Here is a 22,151-nt window from a genome sequence, read left to right on the forward strand (position 1 = left end):
CGTGGTACATCCAAAATGCTCTCCATGAGGAGGAGAGAAAGAACTTAATACTTGATTGGTTAGAGTTTTTATTGTTGTGACAAAACTGTACAAGGAAGGAAGTGTTTGTTTTGGCTCACAGATGGAGTGTACAGTCCATCACGGCAGGGATATCACAGTGGCCAGAATGTCAGGTCATAGTCATCCAAAGGCAGGAAGCAGAGGAGATGAATACTGATGCCCAGTTCTGTTTCTCTGTTTGTTTGTGGTTTTCTTAGTCTAAGACCCTAACCCATAAAATGGTACAGCCCACTTTTAGTGTGGATGTTCCCACTTCAATTAACCTAATCTAGAAAACTACTCAGGGATGGGCCCAGATGTTCATTTCCATGGTGATTCTGAATCGCATCAACTTGACAAGAATGATTAGCCATCACAGGGCTGAACTAATGATGAAGATGATAGGGTTGAAACCAGCATTTGAACTGGGAGTTTAAAAGTCAGGCTTTCAGTTGAGGAATCAAAAGCATTTCCATTAGCACACCTGGTCTCAGAAAAGGTCCAGGAAGGTAAATGGCATGATTAAGAAGTAGGTTGAACAGAAGACTGATCTGGGTTTGGGATCTGGGGTCACTCAGACAGTGGAAGCCAGGTCATTGAAAGCTACTAAATCTAAGCAAGTAACTTAGCATTCTTTCAGTGACTGACGAAGAGCCAGCAGCAGCTTCCTGTTTGTTTTGTTTTGTTGATCCAGGTGGGGTAAGATCTTAGCCACAGTCTTTGGAAGGTTATGTCATATTTCTGAACCCATCTCTTCAGTTGTAGATTACAAGGATTTTTCTTTTTTTAAAAAAAATCTTGTTGCACAGTTTCTACGAAGATTAGGAAGTAGATGAGAAAAGCATCAATTATTGATCATTGATTGTAACATTTGATTTGTTGGATTAATTATTTTAGTATTATCCTGGCACATTTCCATTTTCTGGAACGGTGGTCTCTTGGTTTGTTAGCACAGCTCTGCAGCACCTTGTATGAAATATTTTCTTGGAGATTCTCTGAAACACCACCTCCATCTTCTTGATTACTTTGCATTTTTTTCATTTTTTTTTTTTTTCTAGACAGGGTTTCTCTGTGTAGCCCTGGCTGTCCTGGAACTCACTCTGTAGACCAGGCTGGCCTAGAACTCAGAAATCCACCTGCCTCTGCCTCCCAAGTGCTGGGATTAAAGGCGTGCGCCACCACTGCCTGGCCTGATTACTTTGCATTTTATTCCAAATGGAAACTGCAGTGTCCAGGAAGCTTTGAACAGTTGTTCCTCTAAGTGGGGCGTCTTTTACTCTTGCCAGCATGGATGAAGTCTTAAGGGAACAGCTAGTAAGTTACACTTTTAATCAAAGAAACAGTCATAGAATTTGAGAGTCCCTCACTGGGCGGAGAAAACTGTCTAGCAAAAACTCCTCATTTATTCTATTGCTCTCCTCTCTCTCCCTCCCTTCCTTCCTTCCTTCTTTCCTTCCTTCCTTCCTTTCTTCCTCCCCATGCTTTCTCTTCCCTTCTCCCTCCTCTTCCCCTCTCTTCTTCCTTGTAAGTTTGTTAATACTTCCCCTGTTCTAGAGTACTAGTTTACTTGTTCCAATACTAAATGTATGAAGAAATAGGAGTTCTGAGAAGGAGGGTTGACTACGTCCTAAAAGGATCAAAGCACATTGCTACAGCATTCAGAAGAAAACCTCACAGGAGAAAGAAAACTTGAGCAAATTCTCCCTATTCCACTTTCTGGTTTATGCTATGTATTCTGATACATTTTCATCAAATGCTACCCTTTTAAAGTTTAAATAAGAATTGCTCACTGAAAGAGCACATGCTGAAATTTATCATCAATATCTGTGTGATTTGGGTGATAAATGGATAAACACTTAATGATAATGTTAATATTCCTAAGCCCAGGCTCAGCTCCTGGACACCAAATCATCAACAAACACAACTCTGCAACACCAGTACCCGGAAGATTATCTCTGCTCTCTGTTTTAAAATGAAAAAGACGATTATCTCCTCTATCTCTTTTAAAATAAAAAGTCAGAGTTGAAAGTCATAGTATAAGCAAACACTGTGGCCTAACCAATCCATAGGCTAATAGTGATGGCTGTCAGACATTTTACACATCACCATGCACACTGTGGTCTAACCAATCCGTAGGCCAATAGTGATGGCTTTCAGACATTTTGTACATCATTCATGCACCCCAGTGGAAGGAATGTGAAAAGGAGGTACATAGGTATAATTGAAACAAGAAGCAAGCACCATAGGAGCCTCACTATAATTATTCATGATAAAACATAATCTTATTTTTGTTTTGGTTTTTGAAGATAGGGTCTCATTATGGATTCTTGGCTAGTCTAGAAGTAGCCTGGGCTGACCTCAAATGTAGCGATCCTCTTAAGTCTGCTGGGTAAGTGCCCCATGGCTGGCCTGCAGTTATGCTAAACAAGAAAATAAAACCAAGACACAGCATCATTTTCAAACATGGAACCTCTGCATTTGCAAAATGGAACGTTCAGAAATGCATGCAGAGGTTGTTGTGGGGCTGTGCATGCTCTGGCAGGTCCGACTGAGTCTGAGAATTGGATGCAATTTAGAAGTGGCCCTTGTGTGGATTTCTTCAGCAATTAGCTGACTCCTCTGGATCAGATGTTTAAGTTCTCAGAGAAAGGGCAACTACCATTGCAAGCTTGCTCAGGATTCAAGGCAGTGTGATAGGAGCTGACCATAAACTAGGGGTTTGGAAAGCCACATAGCTTCTTTTCAGGAGAGAAGTGATGTCACTACCAACAATATCAGAATTAGAATATTACACAAAGTTAACTTACTGAGTAGTCTTGGGATACAGTAGCAACTTTGAGCTATTACTATTACTGTTTGTGGGGCTATTGGGATTTTTGTTGCCAGAGAGTGGCCACTGTCAGTCAATAACCCAGTCTCTGAGTGTTCATCAACAGTGGGGCGAGCCTGGAACCTTGAAATGAGTCAGGAAGATGGGCTATCAGATGCACCCCTTACTTCTCGAAGCTTGTATTATATGCCAAGTCTACCCTCATATAGAATTAGCCTCAAAGCCACACCATTTAAAAAAAAAAAACGTGGCATGATCAATCAGCTGGAAACCACAAATGTAAATTATGCAAAGAAAATTTGTAAAAATACTAGGGGTTTTCTCTGAGAAAGGTACTTTTTATTCACTATTTCATCTACTTCAAGCTTTTCTTTCAAAATAATGAAGCTTCATTGCTTTAATAATGGAGAAAAGAAATTTTTTTTCAAATGAGATTGCTCTAACCAGAATACAGCAAGACGCTTGATAAATTTGACTTTAAAATTTTATAGTTTCTTTGCAGACACAAAACATATCCCTCTGAAGATCTTTTTGCCCCCACACTGATGTGACTGGAGCCCAAAACAGTACTGTCACTAGGGGACCCGGGCCTATTGTGCCACATTCTGTCTATCATCTGGGTACTCATTAAAGCATATACTCATTCATATAGAAATACTCTTAGGCATAAAAGTGGGTTTATTTACATATTTTCAATTCCAACTTATGTTAAAAATCAGCAGCCTGCTCATATAGTTAAAACTCCCCCAAAGCACAAGGCTTTCAATGAAAAGGCTCCCTCACACATCCCATCCTCATTTGACTCCTTCCCTGGAGGTAAATGCAGCTTTTATTGGCTCCCTTTCTCCTTGACCGTTTGTATTTTTGTGCACATACAAATAAATATATTGATGTAGTCTGAAACTGACAGTGTGAGAAGAATGTTGTCTTAGAGATATCATGGTCTGTGAAATATTTTATTCAAAACCACGCGCCATGGTGAGGTAAGAGTCTCTATTTTTAATGTGCTAAATGAGAAGGAGTGGAAGCGTTTATTTTATAAGTCATTTGGTATTGAGTTCCTGCCATGTGTCTTGTTTAGTTACGGTTAGGCATCGCTATCCTGTACATCTTGTTGAGATCCATGGGTAGCACCGTTCTTAGCAGGCTGCCCCTACATCCACCTCCCTTGTCTTCTGAAGACTTTCACATTTCCAGGCTTCCTTTCTCAGAGCCAAAGGATGACAGTTTCACTGTGTTCCACATGTGGTAAAGAAAGACAGTGATTTATTTTATTTTATTTTATTTTTAGTTACAGAGGGATGCCCAGGTTAACCAGGGACTGAAAACAGGGGTGTCGAGGCCTTGTATCCACAGAACCCCCAGCATTTAAGCACTCCAACATAATGGAAGTTATCTTGAGCCACCATGTGGTTGCTGGGAATTGAACTCAGGACCTTTGGAAGAGCAGCCAGTGCTCTTAGCCACTGAGCCATCTCCCCAGCCTGGAAGTTATCTAGAGTGTTCACTTGTCTGCCTCACCAAGCAGGGATTCTGCTTCCATCTCTTACAAGATTCTTTGATAAAAAGTTAATCTGTCCACAACAAATATTGCTTGTGCTGAGGAAATAGCTTAGTTGGTAAAGTGCTCGCCATACAAACAGGAGTTCTTAACTTCGATCCAAAGAAGAATCTGAATTTAAAAAACAGCTGGGAGTGGTGGTGTGTATTTGTAACTCCACTGGGGATCTGGGGAGATGGAGACAGGTGAATTTATGGGGTTCACTGGCTTCCCAGTCTATTCTAATTGAAGAGCTTCCAGCCAGTGAGAGACACTTCCAAAAAAAAAATGGTGGTTGCTGCCTGAGGATTCACACACACACACACACACACACACACACACACACATACACACACACACATGCACACAAATGCACACGCACATGCACACCCACAAGTACACTTACTACTTGCATGGGTGACTTATGTTGTGAGGGGGAAATTAAATAGCCTCTGGTCAGGAATACAAAACTGGACACCATTAGACAAATTTTCTTAGAATATTCTTTCGGGAGGGCAATTTTAATATTCATATTTTCATCTTGCAATGTTTGCCACATGTACATCTGGCAGATATGAAGTTGTAATGCAGTTAGTTACAGGAAAGGGATGTAACTGAGTTGGGACCAGCTCTAGCTAGTGGTAGGTCAGCCTGTGGGGGAACCTGCCTGAGTGCTGGAATAGCTGATCTGCACCATTCAAGCCATAGGCAGAAAGGAAAGGGAGGCTTTGAAGAAGTCTGCCATATAGGTTTATTCATCTCTCAAGGAGGTGGGAGGCCAGCCGGAGACAAAGGACAAACACCTGTGTGTCTGAGACGAAGCTGACATACACACACACACCCACAGACACACACACACAGACACACACACACCCACAGACACACACCCACAGACACACACACACACACACAGACACACACACACACACAGTATCAGGGTCCATTTGGCAAAGAAGGCTGACATAATTCTCTCTAATGTTACCTAAGAGCAAATAATCTCTAATCACAGCTATAGGTTTGGAAGCTTGTTTTAAGAATTTTCTTTCTCTCCTAAACAGAGAGGCCTCTGTCCTGGGTTAGTCTGATCCTTGACAGGATCACTGTAGGAGGGAGAGGCTAGAAGACTCGCCTAAGTTTACCAAACAGTACCCGAGGACAAATGCGTCAATAGCCTTCTGAAAGATTTGCATATTTCTCTATCACCATATTGTTCCAATCTCACCAGAGGAAACCATTCTGATATTCCCTAATGGAGTTATTACACTTTGGGTAATTTATATCCCTAATTTTACTGCTAAGAGAATCAAAGCTAAGAAAGACTGAGTGTCTTGCCTTCCCTTTTTTTTTTAAAGATTTATTTATTTTATTTATATGAATACACTGTAGCTGTCTTCAGACACACCAGAAAAAGGCATCAGATCCCATTACAGATGGTTGTGAGCCACCATGTGGTTGCTGGGGATTGAACTCAGGACCTCTGGAAGAGCAATCAGTGCTCTTAACTGCTGAGCCATCTCTCCAGCCCCCAGTGTCTTGCCTTCTTAAATGGAAATGGGATCCTGTTGTTAGCAGCCAGAGTCTCTTATAATATTTGACGGTAGGCATGAGTTCCAAAACTGACAGCTGGATGTGGTCTACAGATTATCTGTTAAAGCTGTAAAGTGCCTTATGGCACATGTTTAACCAAATAAAATTATTTTCTTCAGCTCATGCCATCCTGACAATTTGCAAAAACCATCTTCACCTTCCTCCTTGCCTCATAAAAAGGGGCTGCAGTTATTTTTAAACCCAAGGTTTGAAGAAGGGAATGTAGATTATAAATATAGTTTAGTTGAATTTATTCAGAAATTTGTCACACTGAATATGAACTTTCTTAAGTCCAAGTTAAACGAAAATGAAAGATCAATTAGATTATCTAAATCCTTCTCTCTTTCTCCTTCCTTCCCTCCCTCCCTCCCTCCCTCTCTCTCTCCCTTCCCCTCATCCTCTGAGCCCACTCCTTCAGGTTTATACCAGACTAGTTGCAGAACAAGGAGGAAAAGCCCCAGTTTCTTGCTCTCACTTAAGGCGGTGGCTATCTTGACATAGGAATAGCAACGCCAATGAATCTTTGTTGTAATAGTGTTTACAAGCAAAACAACTCCAAGTCAAAACAAATATCAGCACAAAGAAAACCGTGTAACAAAATATTTGTCAAACTTGTACAAATGAGCGGCCTATTTAAAAAGAACTCCAAATGCAGGAACAATTTTTATCAGCCCTTAACTTCTGGAGGCTACAAAATACAATGTATCCACTACCTCCTTTCTGTTTAGGTCTTGTCTTAGGGCCAGGGTTTCTATTACTGAGATGAAACACCATGACCAAAAAAGCAAGTTGAGGAGGAAATGGTTTATTCTGCTTACACTTCCAGATCACAGAAGGAAGCCAGGACAGGAACGCAAGCAGGGCGGGATCTGGAGACAGGAGCTGATGCAGAGGCCATGGAAGGGTGCTGCTTACTGGCCTGTTCCCATTGCCTGCTAAACCTGCTTTCTTATAGAACTCAGGACCACTAGCCCAGGGGTGGTCCCACCCATCATGGGCTGGGTTTTCTGCCACTGATCACTATTGAGATCACTAAATGTCTTACAGCAGGATCTCATGGAGGTATTTCCTCAACTCAGGCTCCTTTCTCTCTGATGACTCTGGCTTGTGTCAAACTGACACACAAAACCAGCCAGTATAGGTCTCTTATGAGATTTGTTTGAATGTAACATTTATTTTTATAACTTCAGGATAAATTCAATGATACTTTTCTGTCCTTATAAAATAATGAAAAGATTCTAATAAAATGTGCTTATAGGTCCCACTGTCTAGTGAGTAAGTAGCAGCAAACACCACTTTTTTTTTTAAATTGTATGAAATGAAAGCAACTTAAATCCAGAAGTCTTTAGGACCTAGTCAAAATTACACAAAGACTGAGAAAAATTCTACTGTGATAATCCTATCTGCAGGGCAGCTCTGTGCCCTACTTCCACTCCACGATTAATAGCAAGCCTACTAGTTGTGTAATGTTGGAACATAACACGCTCTCCTTTGAGGCCATACATTGATGAGCCCAGGGCTAGAGCTTCAGAAAAGCCTTATTTGTGTTGTCTAAGGCAGGAGGCTTCATCACCTGCCGCCACTAGATGGTGCTTGCCACTGAAACAGAGCTGCCTCCGGGAGGTTCTCTCTGTGTCTCTACTAGGTCTTGATTAATAAACTAAATAGTAAATGGGTAGGTAGTTCAGAGGGCTATAAAGCACAGGGTCAAAAACCAAACAAGCCATTACCAGTTAGGATTATAATAATTTATACTAATTACACCAATCTTTCCCCTACCCCTGATATTCAACCCAGACATTGCTCCTGGTATGCAGGCATTCTACTACTGAGCTGAAGTCCAGCACCCCCTACTCCCTTTCTTGTGTTGTTTTATTGAGACAAGTCTTGCAATATATCCCAGGCTGGCTTTGAGCTCACCCTGTAGCCCAGGCTGGCCTGAAGCCCTTCTTCCATGTTGAGATTTCAGGTGTGTTCTTCCATACCCAGCCTTCCTCAAACTTTGGGAGCCATAGGAGAAAAAGATCAGATCAATCCTTCTCTGCGTTTATGAGAATCAAAGGTGATAGAGAGTGCCTATGTTAGGACAGGATGGGGGAAATTAAAAGAAAAAAAAAAAAACAAAAAAACACAAAACAAGACCCTCAGTATTTGTTGTCCTCCCTGGGAACGGCAAAAGCAAAGGTAGCCGACCACACACAGAGTTAACAAAAAGTTAATCATGACCTTTCCAAGGAAAGCACATGAATCTCTATTACTGGACAGTAATCAATAGGAAAGGAAATGGAACATGCCTTTTTAATTGTGGGATGGCAAACACCAAGTAGAGAGTGATAACAGGGCTGGCAGGCTGTCAGCCAACGCCAAGTCTTTTCTCATTAATTTAACACACATACCAAATTTCACTCCACAGTACTCATTCTCGCCTTCCATCCCGACCCTGCTCACCAGCTCTATGCCCCCTTACAGGGCAAATTCTTGCCAATCTTGATAATAAGGTGCCTCCAGGGGTTACCTATCAATTTGCATGAAGGGCATTTTGACATATTTTGCAGCCAAGCACATGAGAAATGTGTTTCTTGGAGTTTTCCTTTCTCAGACAGTCACTAAAGCTGACTATTCATGGCCGGTTCACGACTATAATGAGAAATTGCCAGCTATGTTGAAATACATAATCCACAGCATGAAAAACTGCTGATCAGCAGTGGCAAATTCTTAATACAAAAGTGATTTCTTTTTTTGCTCATGAGCTTTGGGGTTGCTGATTCTTGCTGTGTGTTTAGGAGTGACAGTTACTTTAAACATTAGCCTAGAGACAAAATATAATTGCTCAGGGGGGATTTAAAGGTCACGCCTTGTTCCGTCTTTACTTCTCAATTGCCCCTATCGCTGCCATAGGTTTTGTAGAATGTGCGAACATGAATGTAAGCCAGATACGACAACAGCCAAACACATGACATTAGTGCATTTTAATTTCAGACATTAGGCAACTTGGGGTGGTTCCCAGTGCTGAGTGTTGAGTAAGGGTTTTACACACACCAGTTTTCCCCAAACATAACCTCTGTATCTGCTTCTCCAACCCTGGGGGAGACACCGTGGATCTTCTCCAGTTCTAGATATTGAAGGAGAGGAAAGGAAAGGAAAGGAAAGGAAAGAAAAGGGAAGGGAAGGGAAGGGAAGGGAAGAAAAATATTGACTCTACCATTACATCTATTTCACCTCTACACTCAAAGTCCCCCTTCTCTGGCATCTTATTACCTACGTTAGAAGTGTTGGAAGCAAGAGTTAGTATGTAAAGTGACTTCTCCTGGGCTTATGTGTTTGGGTGGCTGTGTGGAGTCTCAACAGTGACTTTCAAGAACAAAATGCATGAACAGGAAACACAGACATGCTTGAACCGTGTGTTGTGTGGCATAAGCCCATTAAATGACCACTCCACAGTAGTTTTCAGAACATTAGATGGTGTCTGTGTTGGCAACTGCTCACACCTTAAAGGATTTCTTAACTGATGGCGATAGTACTGGGCTATTGGCATAATTGTGATATGCTTGGAAAGGGGTATTTAATTAGCTCCAGTAGCATAGTAAATATGAAAGATCATTTTGCAAACGCAAGAACCTACCTTGGATGGCTGAGGGTGTTTCCTTAACTCAGACATAAGCCACCAATGACACCCCTGTGTCCCCAGACACCCTTTGTCAAAAAAGATGCCTGGCGACCTGACACTGGGCGCTGACAGCACTGTCTTTACCAACACACCCCAAGTTTTGTGGAGTAGCATCCGGAAAGATCTGGGCTGGGAAAAATCGCAGGCAACTTCAGGTTCTTCCTATGTGGGGGAACTGAGGCCAACTGGATGAAACGTAGAACCTAACTCTGGGTGCGAGAGAGGCCTGCCAAAGCGAGGCTGCGGGGTCGGGAGGCAGGTGCCCCCTCCAGCCCCGGGAGGGCGCGGCGTGCTGAGCCCCCAGCTAGGCGGCGCGGCCCGAGGCCCCTCCCCTCCGCGCCGAAGCCCGGGCGGCTGACGCCGAGCGGCGGCCGGGAGCCGAGGGGGCCGGGCGGGCGCGAGTGAGGGCAGGGCAGGGGGCCGGCCGAGGCCACTCGCCGCTTTAAATATGGATCGCGGGCTCGCGCTCGCCGCACAGCTCCGGCCGCCTAGCCCAACCCCGAGCCCGGCCCCGGTTGCAGTGTCGGTTCCCGGCAGCCACACGGAGAACCGGGCGCACACGCGGGAACCGCGGGAGGCAGAGTAGAGCGGAGCCGCCCCGCCGCCGCCGTCCCCTCCCCGAGGCCGGCACCTCCGCTCTGCGTCGCCGATCCCTCCCCGCGGGGCCGACCCTCCCGCGGCCGCCCTCGCCCCTCGGCCGCCTCCCGGGCGCACGGCGCGCAGCCACCCACCCGGCGCCAAAGTTGCGACCGCTGCCCCGCGCGCTCTGCGACCGGCCGCGCCAACTTCCCAGCCCACGCCGCCCCGGTCCCCGCGCTCCCCCGCCTCCCAGCCCCGGCGGCGCGCGGGGCAGAGCTTAGGTGGCGGTGGCGGCGAAAGCGGCGGCGGCGGCAGCGGCCGCTGCAGCCTCACACTCGGTCGCCAAGCTGGAGGAGCGACGGAAGCCCGACCCCAGGAGGTGAGTGGCCCGAGTGGTGGCAGGGAGGGTCGGCCACGTCCCCAAGTCTCGCCCAAGCGGTGGGCACTGGGTGGCGGTCCTGCAGGGCGCGCTGGCGGCCTCGGTGCGTCCAGGGAGGGAGGGACGCAGAGAGAGAGAGAGAGAGAGAGAGAGAGAGAGAGAGAGAGAGACAGAGAGACAGAGAGACAGAGAGACAGAGAGACAGAGAGACAGAGAGACAGAGAGACAGAGAGACAGAGAGACAGAGAGACAGAGAGAGAGAGAGGTCAGTGGCGGGCTGGGCATCCCCTGGGCTGGGCGCCCGAGAAGTGTGGACACCGCTGCTGTTGCTGCGGAAAAAGTACTTTTTATTCCGTCTTAGCGTTCAGATGACGACTTTGGGTGGTTCTGTTTTCCCCCTACTGCATAGCCGCCTGCGCGTAACCGGGCGTTGTTGCCACGACTGTGGGGCCAGTGGACGCCTAGGCTGGGCTCAAGAGCAGTGACACTTGTGTTCCCTTGAGCCCGGGTGGTCGTGGTGTGGCTGGAAACCTGCTAGAGGGGGGGGGCACACCCCCAGATCCTTAAGCTGTGGAGGTAGGGGCAACAGTGCCATCGAGGCCGCGGTCGGTCCCTTCTCCACTGTCCGCTCCAGGACCGGGCACTCGCATCTCTCCCTGGCACGCCGGAGGCGGGGGTGAGTCAGGCAGATTCTCTGCAAGCGGCACACATTTATTTGCAAGGGAGGAGACAGAGGTTAAACTGGGATTTTTGTGGGCTGGCGACGGCCGAGGCCGAGCTCTCTCTCAGGTACTGGGCAGCATGTGCATCTTGGCAAGGACAGGTGACTTCTTTCTTAAGTGCATTGCCCTCAGCCTTTGCCAGTCTGTTAAGAACAGCCACTGAGCGACCGCAGCTAACTGCAGCAAGCTCCACCGAGAGGAAAGTTCTCCGGGAACAAAAGGGGAAAAGAAAACCCCTCAACTTGGGAAACGCCAAGAAAGCTTTTCTGCCTCGGCTCTAGCGTGTTAAAAGGCCCTTCTTGGTTCCCCCCGCAAAGGTGTAGCTTTGCCTTTCCCGGCTCCTGGAGGCCCCACCTTCTCAGCATGAGTGCCTGCAGCAAGTTCTTCCAGTCTGAAGTTGAAGTGCTCAAAGCACCTTTCTCTTCCCCTTGCCACTTAACTTCTCTCTCCCTTTTCACTTCAGTGCCAGACAGTCTTTCTCTGGGTGAGAACTCCCGGACACTGGGCTGCAATAACTCAGTCTCAAATCCTGGAAAGGCTCTTTCTTGAGGTGCTGCATTGAACTTCCCTTTTTAAATCAGGGACTTAGGGTTGCAATATTATCCGAGTGGAAGTGTATATTGCTCACTAGTTGCCTATTCTCACCGTGATTTGAAGAGATTCTCTCTGGCAGCCAGTCCTGTGCTCGGCAGCTCAAAGACTTAAAAAAAAAGTTTCTAAGAATCCTGGTCCTTGTGTTTGTCACATTAGCGAAATTCTTTCCAGTCATTATTGTACCTTAGATTGGGGCTATGTGTACTTCATTCAAAGGAAGCGTGCCTGCTTTGTAAAACTTTCATAGCAGAGAAAAACTTTTACTTTCATTTTAAAGTTAAATCTAAACAGGATTCTGATCTCTTATGTTAAGTGGTGGTTCTTACCATGTCTCCAAGTATAGGTGAGATGGTACAAAACTTGCATACTTAGGTAGGAAAGGAAACTTCTGCTATGAATTCTTGAGGCATAGGACACATATATGGATGGGGTGAGAGACAGAAAATGGGATATTTTGGTAGTGCCAGGTATATTTCAGAAAGCAGAAATATACCTCACTCCTTTCTATTGTACAGCATGAAAATGTCAGTATCACCATCTGTTTGAGGGCTATTTTTGAAGACATACAAAGCAGGTGAGCTTTTCAGGTGATCAGAAATAACCCTCAATTTGTTGATGTATTTCTTTTGGTTCACTTTGTCACCATAAGGGAGCTTGCAGTGTTTGCATACAAGTGCCATCATTTTAAAGGAAGACACCTGGGTTTATAGAGATACTGTATAAAGGGAAGACAGGCAACTGTAGTGGAGGAAAAATTGTGTTGGAAGCCAGGCAACCTTTGGGACATCTCCCAGCACACCCTGGTGGTAATCTCATTTTTCACTGAGCTCTGGCAAGTGCAATTTGAAGATTCTGATCTCTTGTTCTGATAACACGCACTCAGGATAGTCCCCAGCTCACAGCTTAAAGGAAAACAGCACTTCAGGAAGGAAACACACTGATGAATCACTGCAGGTAATCAGGTTTTCCTGCCTGCCTTCAAGGGCGCTACAGTCGGTGAGGACTGCTCCCTGTTGGGGGAGCCAGTCCTGGGAGAATTCACTGCTGCTGAAGTGTGGCCAGGATACTCTGTCAGCTTGTTCCTTGATGTTCGTTTTAAACACTAGGAATAAAGTCTTAAGTCTGGACTTGATGCTGCATAGTCAGTTCTGGGTCGGAAAGAACAAGTGGGAGATGATTAAGGTTTCCAAGTTTTTTTTGTTTTTTTTTTTTTAAATTTCAAAATGGAAAGGATCAGGGTACATGATTGATTGGCCCGAGGAAGCTGTCAACAGACTTCCCCTTATCTTATTTGATGTTGCTTTTTCAGGACACCTTGAAGACCCATGAAATTTGTTTTTAATGGGGCCCTTCAGCAAAATGAACAGTTAGAGAAAACCGAGGGACCAAATAGGACTTTACCAAACTAGATATTACTACTTTTGCAAATAGGTATTTTAGGGGATAAATACTGTTTCTTTGATATAAGGTCAGGGGCACGTTGGATACAAATATATTTTGCCTAATGCCCAACATTCAGACACTTGGTACATTTTGGTCATGGTTGCTTGTGCCCTGACTTGAAGGCATTTCGTATACCCACCACTGCATGTTGTTGAGCTATTTTTCCAGCCGTAGATATAGATACTCTTTTACACAGCGCTGTCTAATCTGCATATTTACCCACAAAACCACACAAATTCAGAGGTGGCTCATTTTATTTTATCTTCAGCCACACTGACTACTATCACAACGACTCTGAGGCTGTGACTTGTACTGCATTTCTCTGGCCTCAGCAGAGAGTGCCAAGACAGTTGACAAGGCCCCAAAGGAAGATCAGAGTGGGGCTGGCCATGCCTTTATTTACCTGGTGTGAGGTGGAAGAGAGAAAATGCTTCCTCCAGGCTTCTACAGGAAGCACACAGGGGTGTACTCCTTAGTAATGTCTTTGTTGCCCCTGAATTAGGAGCTGTTTTGAAAATGGATGGCGGTAGAAATAGTAACAACAGTTATGGTGAACCCACTTTCATCTGTTGTTTGTGGGAACCAAAACACAGTCTTTCCCCCTGAAAATCAAGCAGGTGGAAGATGTTTTTATGCTTAGCTGAGAGACTCGAAAACCAAGACAGGGAACTTTTATAAAACACTCTGGGAAGTTATAGGTGGAGGCTGGGATGCACGGTCTATCTGCAGACTGCTCTTTCATCTTCATCGAATGACAGTGGTGAAGAGGATGGGTGTTATTCCAGTCACACAGGAAGAGGGGAAAACAGATGAAAGTTCTTCCGCTTAATGTGATCTTCATCGCCCCTAGGCTATGCCGCCCATCAGCAGTGCCCACATGCTTCAACGTTGAGGTTTTAGATTCTATGTTGCTGGAGGAGTTGCCCTGGTTGATTCTGAGTTTGGGTGTATCAGTTGTAACTTCAGTCTTGGGAGCTAAGTTTATTTTCATGCAGAATTCACACAGAAGTAAAGTACACGAAGCTTTGCCTGGGAGACCTCCTAATGATTGCTGGGATCTAGGTATATAGTCATCTATTTGGCATGCTCTCTCAAAAGAAAGGTTCTGAGCAGCAGAGAGACAAAGACATGTATAGAAGAGGATTCCCGTCACTCAGGAAATCTCTTAGAGTCTTTGTATAGGAAGCACATTTGAGTTACAATTGTTCTAAGACCTCTAATATTACAGTCAACAGTAAAGAAGAAAACAGAAGATAGAAACGGGCTGAGATTGGTAGGTACATAGCAGATGCTGAGTGGGCAGCCTGTGAGGAAAGGAAGAGGCCAAAAGGCCATAAGCAGAAGTAAACGATGGAGCTTAAGACTTGACACTGCCATATATGGCGGTGCCGCCTTCTTCTTCCTCTTCTTCTTCTTCTTCTTCTTCTTCTTCTTCTTCTTCTTCTTCTTCTTCTTCTTCTTCTTCTTCTTCTTCTTCTTCTTCTCCTTCTCCTTCTCCTTCTCCTTCTCCTCCTCCTCCTCCTCCTCCTTCTCCTCCTTTCTTTACTCCTTCCATCAGCTCATCTATTTAAGTTTTTATTGAGGTACAATATGTAGTCAGAACATCTCAAATGCCATTAAAACGTCACCAAACAGCTCAACAATCTACTTGAGTGAATCCATCCCTGTAACCAGCACTCATAGCAGGATGCAGGTCAATGGAAGCCTTGAAGTCTCCCACCCTCTCCACTGTAAGCCGTGGTTTCCTTCTGCAGTACCTTCTCACTCCTGAGGCTGTAGGTTACTTCACCTGTTACTGAGGTTACTCTACCTGTTACTGAGCTTTCCATGAGCGAGCCATGTGGTGTGTGTGTGTGGAAGTCTGACCTTTCTTGTTCGATGCTATGTTTGGGAGATTGGGTCTGGGTTCTCATGTAGCAAGTTTGCCCACTCTCATTGTTCTGAGAAGATTTACTTCTGGGGAAGAGCATGATACATTTATTGTTCCATTGTTGATGGATACTTGGGTTGTTTTCAATATTTGTCTTTTATGAAGTGTGCTGATATGTGTATTCCTGAATATATATATATATATATCTTTTAGTAAGTGTGGAGAACTTAGTAGTGTGTGTTGAGTTCAGTTGTTAGATTTGGATTCGTAGATGGTATCTTCCCATAAAGTTGGTACAGATTCATCCTTCCACGTACAGTGAATGGGAGTCTTCCACAAACATCTTTATGAACAGTGGGCCTTTTGTGTGTTGTACATTTTACCTAGTCTGTATGTGCACATCACATTATGGATTTAATTTACAATGTCCAGTGTACTCTTTGACATGTTTATCAGGTTGGCCTTTTGTTTTGTTATTATTATAATTTTTTTTTTTTTTGCTCCTGAAGTTTCTGTCTAATATATTATCCCAAGAAAGGAAGACTTTTAATATCTGGGAAACTAACTTCATTTACTTGTTTAGAAAGCACAGTTAGTTGGGCAAACTTGCTCATCAGTAGTGCCTTCTGCTAAGTACTGTCAGTGTGTAAGGAGGTTAGGAACATTTGAACTTGGCTGTCCCAATGGTGGCAATCTATAAAAATCCCATCCTTAAAGAACAGCCTAACGTCCAACTTTGAATGAACATTCTAGGGCATGGAGAACTGCCCTTGTCCATTACAGCAATTCAACACGACACCAACACGGCTTGTAATGTTGCCTATCCTAGTGTTTGATGGAAACCTGCGTTTGGAAGACACAGCAATTGAAGACCCAAATACTACCTAACATTTCATACTACCTAACATTTGATCTGTAGAATTTAAGAAATTGTCAGTTTCATTTTTTTTTTTTCCTAAACCAAAGTCACTATAGAACTCAACTCACAGAGGAGGCTTCAGGGTTCAGCAAATGAGCTTTATGAAGCTTTGTTCTGACTTATACATATGTTAGTTATTATCATCATTGTGTTCTGCAGTGCTCCTTATTCGTGAATGATGCCAGCACCCAGAGAAATTGCTGGCATATTCAATGCTTGGCTCACTGAATGAACACCACATTTTGTTATCTTCCTTAGGTTCTTACTCGGAGTAACTCAAACTGTGCTTTGCAGGTTTTCCTCTAGGTCTTTTACTTTCTGTTGATAAAGCTGACTTTTGAATGGGGTTTATGAAGCATTATCTTGGAAATCGAGTCTTAACAGCCAGCAGTTTGAGTTCACTCATTTCATTATATGGGTCATATTAAGTCTGGACTCCATGTAACACACACCAGACCTAAAGCACCCTTGAAAAATGATTATATTGCTCTTCACTCCATGGATGATTCCCCTGAAGCCTACACACCATATATTTTTAGCTTGTGTAATTAGAGTGCTAGGCAACACATTTCCAGATCTAGAATACTGGAGTGGCTCCTCCAGTCTGGAAACTTTGGAAACCATGTTGCACACAGAGTTGAACAGCTAAGGGAGAATATCCACTGAAAGCTGGAGCTCAGAAAGAACCTTTTCCACTTAGTGTGCATACACTGTTCCCCACAAATGCCAACTGTACCATGAAAGTCAAGGTGCAGAGCACACCCCTGCCGTCGTCAGTCCTAACTCTGGCTTCTCAGCTAATGGTTGATTTTGAGACTCTTTTTCTTTTGCCTATTTTAATTAAAATTGTGTGTGTGTGTGTGTGTGTGTGTGTGTGTGTGTGTGTGTGTTTGTGTCTGTGTCTGTTTTGAGGATCACATGGTGCTTTTAATCAGTAGTAGGTTTCACTTTGCAAATCAGGCTGGCAGTGCAAGGAAGATGGGTTTTTATTTATTTTTTTAAAAAAGATTTTACTTATTTTATGTATATGAGTGCACTGTCACTCATATGTCTGGTGTGTTCAGACATAGCAGAAGAAGGCATCAGACCCCATTACAGATGGTTGTGACCCACCATGTCGTTGCTGGTAATTGAACTCAGGACCTCTGGAAGAGCAGCCAATGATCTTAACCATTGAGCCATCTCTCCAGTCCCCAGGTGGAAAGGGTTTTTATGTGAACATCTGATTGCAGTTTTTACCCAAAGGCTGTTTTCTTCCTTCCTTCTTTTGTATTGGGACTTATTTATTTATTTCCTTGCTGGCTCCTTCCTTCCTTCCTTCCTTCCTTCCTTCCTTCCTTCCTTCCTCCCTCCTTCCTTCCCTCCCTCCCCTCCTTCCCCCCTCCCTCCCTCCCTCTTGCTCTCTCTCTCATTCATTCTTTTGTATTGGGACTTATTTATTTCCTTGCTTTGTAGTGCTGTTGGCACTCTTGGTTACTTTGGTCTCATCACTTAAGTGCAACTGTTGTTTTAATACTCTACTGGACAAGTAGCATTATTTCAGGATAACATGCTGGGTTGCATTTATAGGGATGCTTGCATTTTAGATGTATATTTAATTTGTGCTTGACTCAAATGGGCTGACTGGATGGGAAATGAACTTTTCTGGCATAGCAGGCAGACTTTGTTTTCTGGTAAAGGCACAATAGAACCTGGAAATGAACACAAAGGGTGACCATGCCTGGTTAAACTAGTGCTTCAGAGTTTTTTCTCCACGAGCCCTTACCTGCTGTGGGTGATTTCATTCTGAGAGGTTAAAATGGTGGTTTTAATGCTGATAAATGCAGGCATATGTGGACACTGCTCTCGTTATGCTGCAAAAAGGATCCTCCCTTTGAGTCTATTCAGCACTTGGGATTTTCAAAAGATTGAGATTATGATTTTTTTTTGAGGAATAGTGATTGTGTGTGTCTTTTTAATTAAGAGTTATTACTTTAAAATTATATATGGATGTGTGTGACTGCATGTGAATGTATATACAGGAGTGCAGGTGCCCAGAGACTCCAGAAGAGGGCCACAGATTCCCAGAGTTACAGAGAGTTGTAAGCAGGGAATTGAACCTAGATCCTCTGGAAGAGCAGGCAGTGCTCTTAACTGCTGAGCCATCTCTCCAGCCCAGGGATAACTGTTTAAAGGATTGAATTACAATAACTCTAGTATCTAAACTGGTGTAAAACAGAAGTGAATAGACTCTTCATTTCTAGTGTCTTCAGCAGGGAAATCTGCTGTCTACGTGCAACAGACCTAATGTCATCAATACATGTTTTACAGGCACTTGGGTATTGATGGCTGCACTCTAAGGCCCTCCTCTTGGGAGGTGCATGACCACAGCCACAGCAAGACAGCAGTTGAACTGCTCGGCACATTCCTTCATTCATTGGACCTCTATAGATTGTGACCTTAGAAATGAGAGACAAGCACTCACCATGTTAGCAGAGTTGGGCCTCTTGGTAGGGAGCTGCAATGGTGAATTGTTAATCCATACTGAGTTTCTGGTGGGTCACACATGCTCTACACCTGCCCAAGAGCTCTGGATTCATGAATGAAAGACACACACACACACACACACACACACACACACACACACATACACACACACACACAGAGCAATATTTTAAATATGCCCTGACTAGCTCAATGCTGGGCACTTCCAAACCTCCCTGCAGCTAGCACACACTCCACTTTGTTATTCCCAAGTTAATACCTTTTAAAAATCTTTATTTCATCTCTGCTATCCCAGACCCAGTTGAGAGAGTGGCCCCTAGGGCCACTTTCCTGGGTTCCTAGCTGCCGGTGGGCCTTTAAGTTTGTCCTCTTTGCTTCCCTGTCATGGCATGGTCTGTCCTATGCCCCTCTCAGGACAGAATCCCTTTCTCCTCCCCCATCTTCTTGCCCAGGAATCCTAAAAGTCTCTCCTCTTTCACCCTGCCCAGCCATTGGCGGTTGGCTCTTTATTGATTAATCAAAAACCATTTGGAGGCAGGGACCCTCAGTGTCTGGACGTGCAGATTCCCGTGTGATTTTGGGAGCCGAATTAAGACAAAGCATTAGAACCAGTCCCTAACAGGGAGCTTGTGGAAGTCCTGATGATCATGATTGGTAGATCAGTCACCTCTGGAAAAAGCTGGGCATTAACTGATCAGGCAGAAACACAAGGCTCACACACTCTCACCATTACAGGCTGAGCTTCTTTGCCAGGGAAATGAGAAGAGGCAGAGAGGGATGTGTCAAAGGATTTAGATAAACAAGATCAGATAGATTCCCTCGAAGATACATTAAGAAATAGAATGAAAACTCACCCAAAAAATGTCAGAAGAAAATAACGCTCAAGCCATTGGATTTTTATTTTCTTCCAAAACTTTTGGCTGTGAGTTCTGACTGAAAACTCACTGCTCGTGCTTCTGCACTGTGCTTTAGCTTGCTCCCAGGTGAGCATGCTGTTCTATGCTGAGCACTTTTTCGGTCTGGGGGGCAAACACTTTCACGATGATGCCTTAACTGAACAAGCTAGAGCAAAAAAGACTTAAATGTCCCTGTTCTCTGAGTCGGCCTTCTGGAGGAACTGACCGCAGGTAGCAGCTGTGACTCATTGCTGTCCTGCCTTCTCTGTACACATCTTGTGACTTTTCTTATTGATGACGTTTGGGATCCAGTAACTTTGGGGTAAAACTTTGTTAGAAGTATTTATCTTAAGTGATTGATTCTTAGAAAACAACACATTTTGCTTTGAGTGCCTTCTTTGTTCTCTGTGTTGTACATACTCTTACTATTCATTTGAGATTAAAAGTATTAGTAGTGTCTTAAGGCTTTTAAATTTTATTTATTTTTAAAAGATATTTCTCTGTGAGTGTGTGTGTGTGTGTGTGTGTGCATGTGTATACTCCTATGGAGACTAGGAGCCGTTGGATCCCTTGTATCTTACAGGTGTTTGCTCATCGCCCTGAATGTTCCCTGGGTTCTAGGATCCAAACTTCTGCCCCCATCATTGTGTGGCTCCGACTCCTAAGCACTGAGCTCCCCCTCCAGCCCCAGCTTCTTTTGGAATCATTATAGGCTAACACAAGGGGTCGTCAAAATGAAGGGCAGGAAGGTTTTCCTGTCCTTTATTCAGTGTCTCCCCCACTTCTAAGATTCCTGGAAGACATCTTAACTTGGTGCTTTCTCATTCAAACTATTTTTTATGTTGACCATAGTTTGCATCCTGAATAAGGAGTTTTAAGTCCAGATGTTCTTACAAAATCTCTGAAAGATGTTATACAAATATAATTGAGTAAGTAACATTTGCAGGCATGAAAATATTATTATATCTCGGTGTTAGGTGCTTGATAACTTGCCTTACAAGATGTGTGAAGGCATAGCATATTCAGGTGCTTTATAGATGATCTCTTGTTTGTATGTGTATCATTTCTACTAAAACCTTACTATGTTTCCCTATACTAGGACACATATTTGAGTTTAATTATCTTTTACTGAGGGCTTTCATGTACTCTTTGTGCATGTGTTTGATTGTATGAAGTGTCATCAAGAATGTCCCCTTGAGGGCCTAGAGAGATGGCACAGTAGATGGGAGCAGTGTACTGCTCTTGCAAAGGACCAGGGTGGAGTTCCCAGCAATGACATGGTGGCTTACAACCATCTCTAACTCCATTTCAGGGGATCCAGGGTCCTGTTCTGGCCACCCCAGGCACTGCATACACATAGTATACATCATACATGCAGGCAAAATGTTCATGCACGTGAAAAATTAAAATATATCTTAAGAAATGAATACTCTTTAGAGGGTTTTATCTTGTTTTTGAGATAGACATTATTGGAAAGGTGTAGAGAAATAGAGAGCCCCTCATAAGTGCCTGAGAACAAACAGAGCTTTATGAATGCTTATGGGTATAGCCAATGGTGTCTTATGTTTGAGATTTTATTGACACCTATGATACTGTAAACACTTTCCTCAGACCCAAAAGATGAGAACCAGGAGTACCAGTTATAACAGAATTAGGCATATCATGTTGATATTCAGAGTTTTGTGTAGTAGATACTTCTCAGAGCTGCTTATCACACTGAGAAACTGGCTTTCACAAAAGGAGATGATCAGGAGAAATCCATCGGGGACCACGTGTTCATACAGCTGTGAAGACAAGAAAGGCGTATTTGGTAACTAGGCCTAATGGTCTGGTGGCCATTCTCTCCTTATCCAGGATGTTGCCTGCAGCCATTCTCTTTGCACAGAGCTTTGTTCATTCAGCTCACTGGTCATTGTGTGGAACACATCTCTCTTCCCCAGTAAGATCTCACTGAACCTTGATCTGGAAGATGGTGGGTCCAACCCCACATGGCAGTTTCTGGCATCTTCCCCAGCGTGTCATGCCTAGGCTCTTACCTTAGCCAGTGTGCACAGTCTCAATTTTATATGGGATTATAAAATGAGCACATAGACCTTGTTAAATTTCTCTGAATCCAGTCTTTGTTGCTATTGAAATTATTATGTATAACGTCTTGATTTGGGAGAATTCCACCAGTCAAAAATGTTTGCTTTCCCAAACAAATGAGGTAAACTTTGCTTTCTGAAAGTTTAAAAATCATTGTCGGGGGCTGGGAGGCTGGCTCAGTGGGCAAAGTGCTTGTTGCATGGGCATGAATACCTGATATTGGATCCCCGGCAACCATGTAAAGAGCCAGGTATGGCAGAGCAAGCCTGTAATGCTAGCAGGGAGGTGGAGGCAGGGGTATTCTGGGAGCTTATTGGACATTTACTGTCGCCAATTGCTGAGCTCCAGGATCAGAAACAGATCCTGAATCAAAACTAAGTTGGTGGAGAGTAATAGAGAAAGACACCTAGTTTTGACCTCTAGCCTCTACGTACACATGGGTGCATGTATGTAACGCGTACACACGCACACACACACACACACACACACACACCAGAGAGAGAGAGAGAGAGAGAGA

The 22,151-nt window shown here is 44.1% G+C and overlaps 1 protein-coding gene across 4 annotated transcripts in view; it reads left to right on the top strand.

The window, feature by feature from the left end:
* The first annotated feature begins 10,499 nt into the window (after window positions 1–10,499).
* The window catches only part of Slc4a4 (solute carrier family 4 member 4), a 335,690-nt gene continuing 324,038 nt past the window's right edge, over window positions 10,500–22,151 (top strand). For 3 of the 4 annotated variants that reach the window (XM_031342970.1, XM_031342973.1, XM_031342971.1), the window contains exon 1: window positions 10,514–10,621. The gene's annotated coding sequence lies outside the window, so the exon portion shown is untranslated. Of the gene's footprint in view, window positions 10,622–22,151 lie in introns of all 4 variants that reach the window. The other variant, XM_031342972.1, reaches the window with a different exon arrangement.

This window comes from Mastomys coucha, unplaced genomic scaffold (genome assembly GCF_008632895.1).
Source record: "Mastomys coucha isolate ucsf_1 unplaced genomic scaffold, UCSF_Mcou_1 pScaffold22, whole genome shotgun sequence".
NCBI classification, from domain to species: domain Eukaryota; kingdom Metazoa; phylum Chordata; class Mammalia; order Rodentia; family Muridae; genus Mastomys; species Mastomys coucha.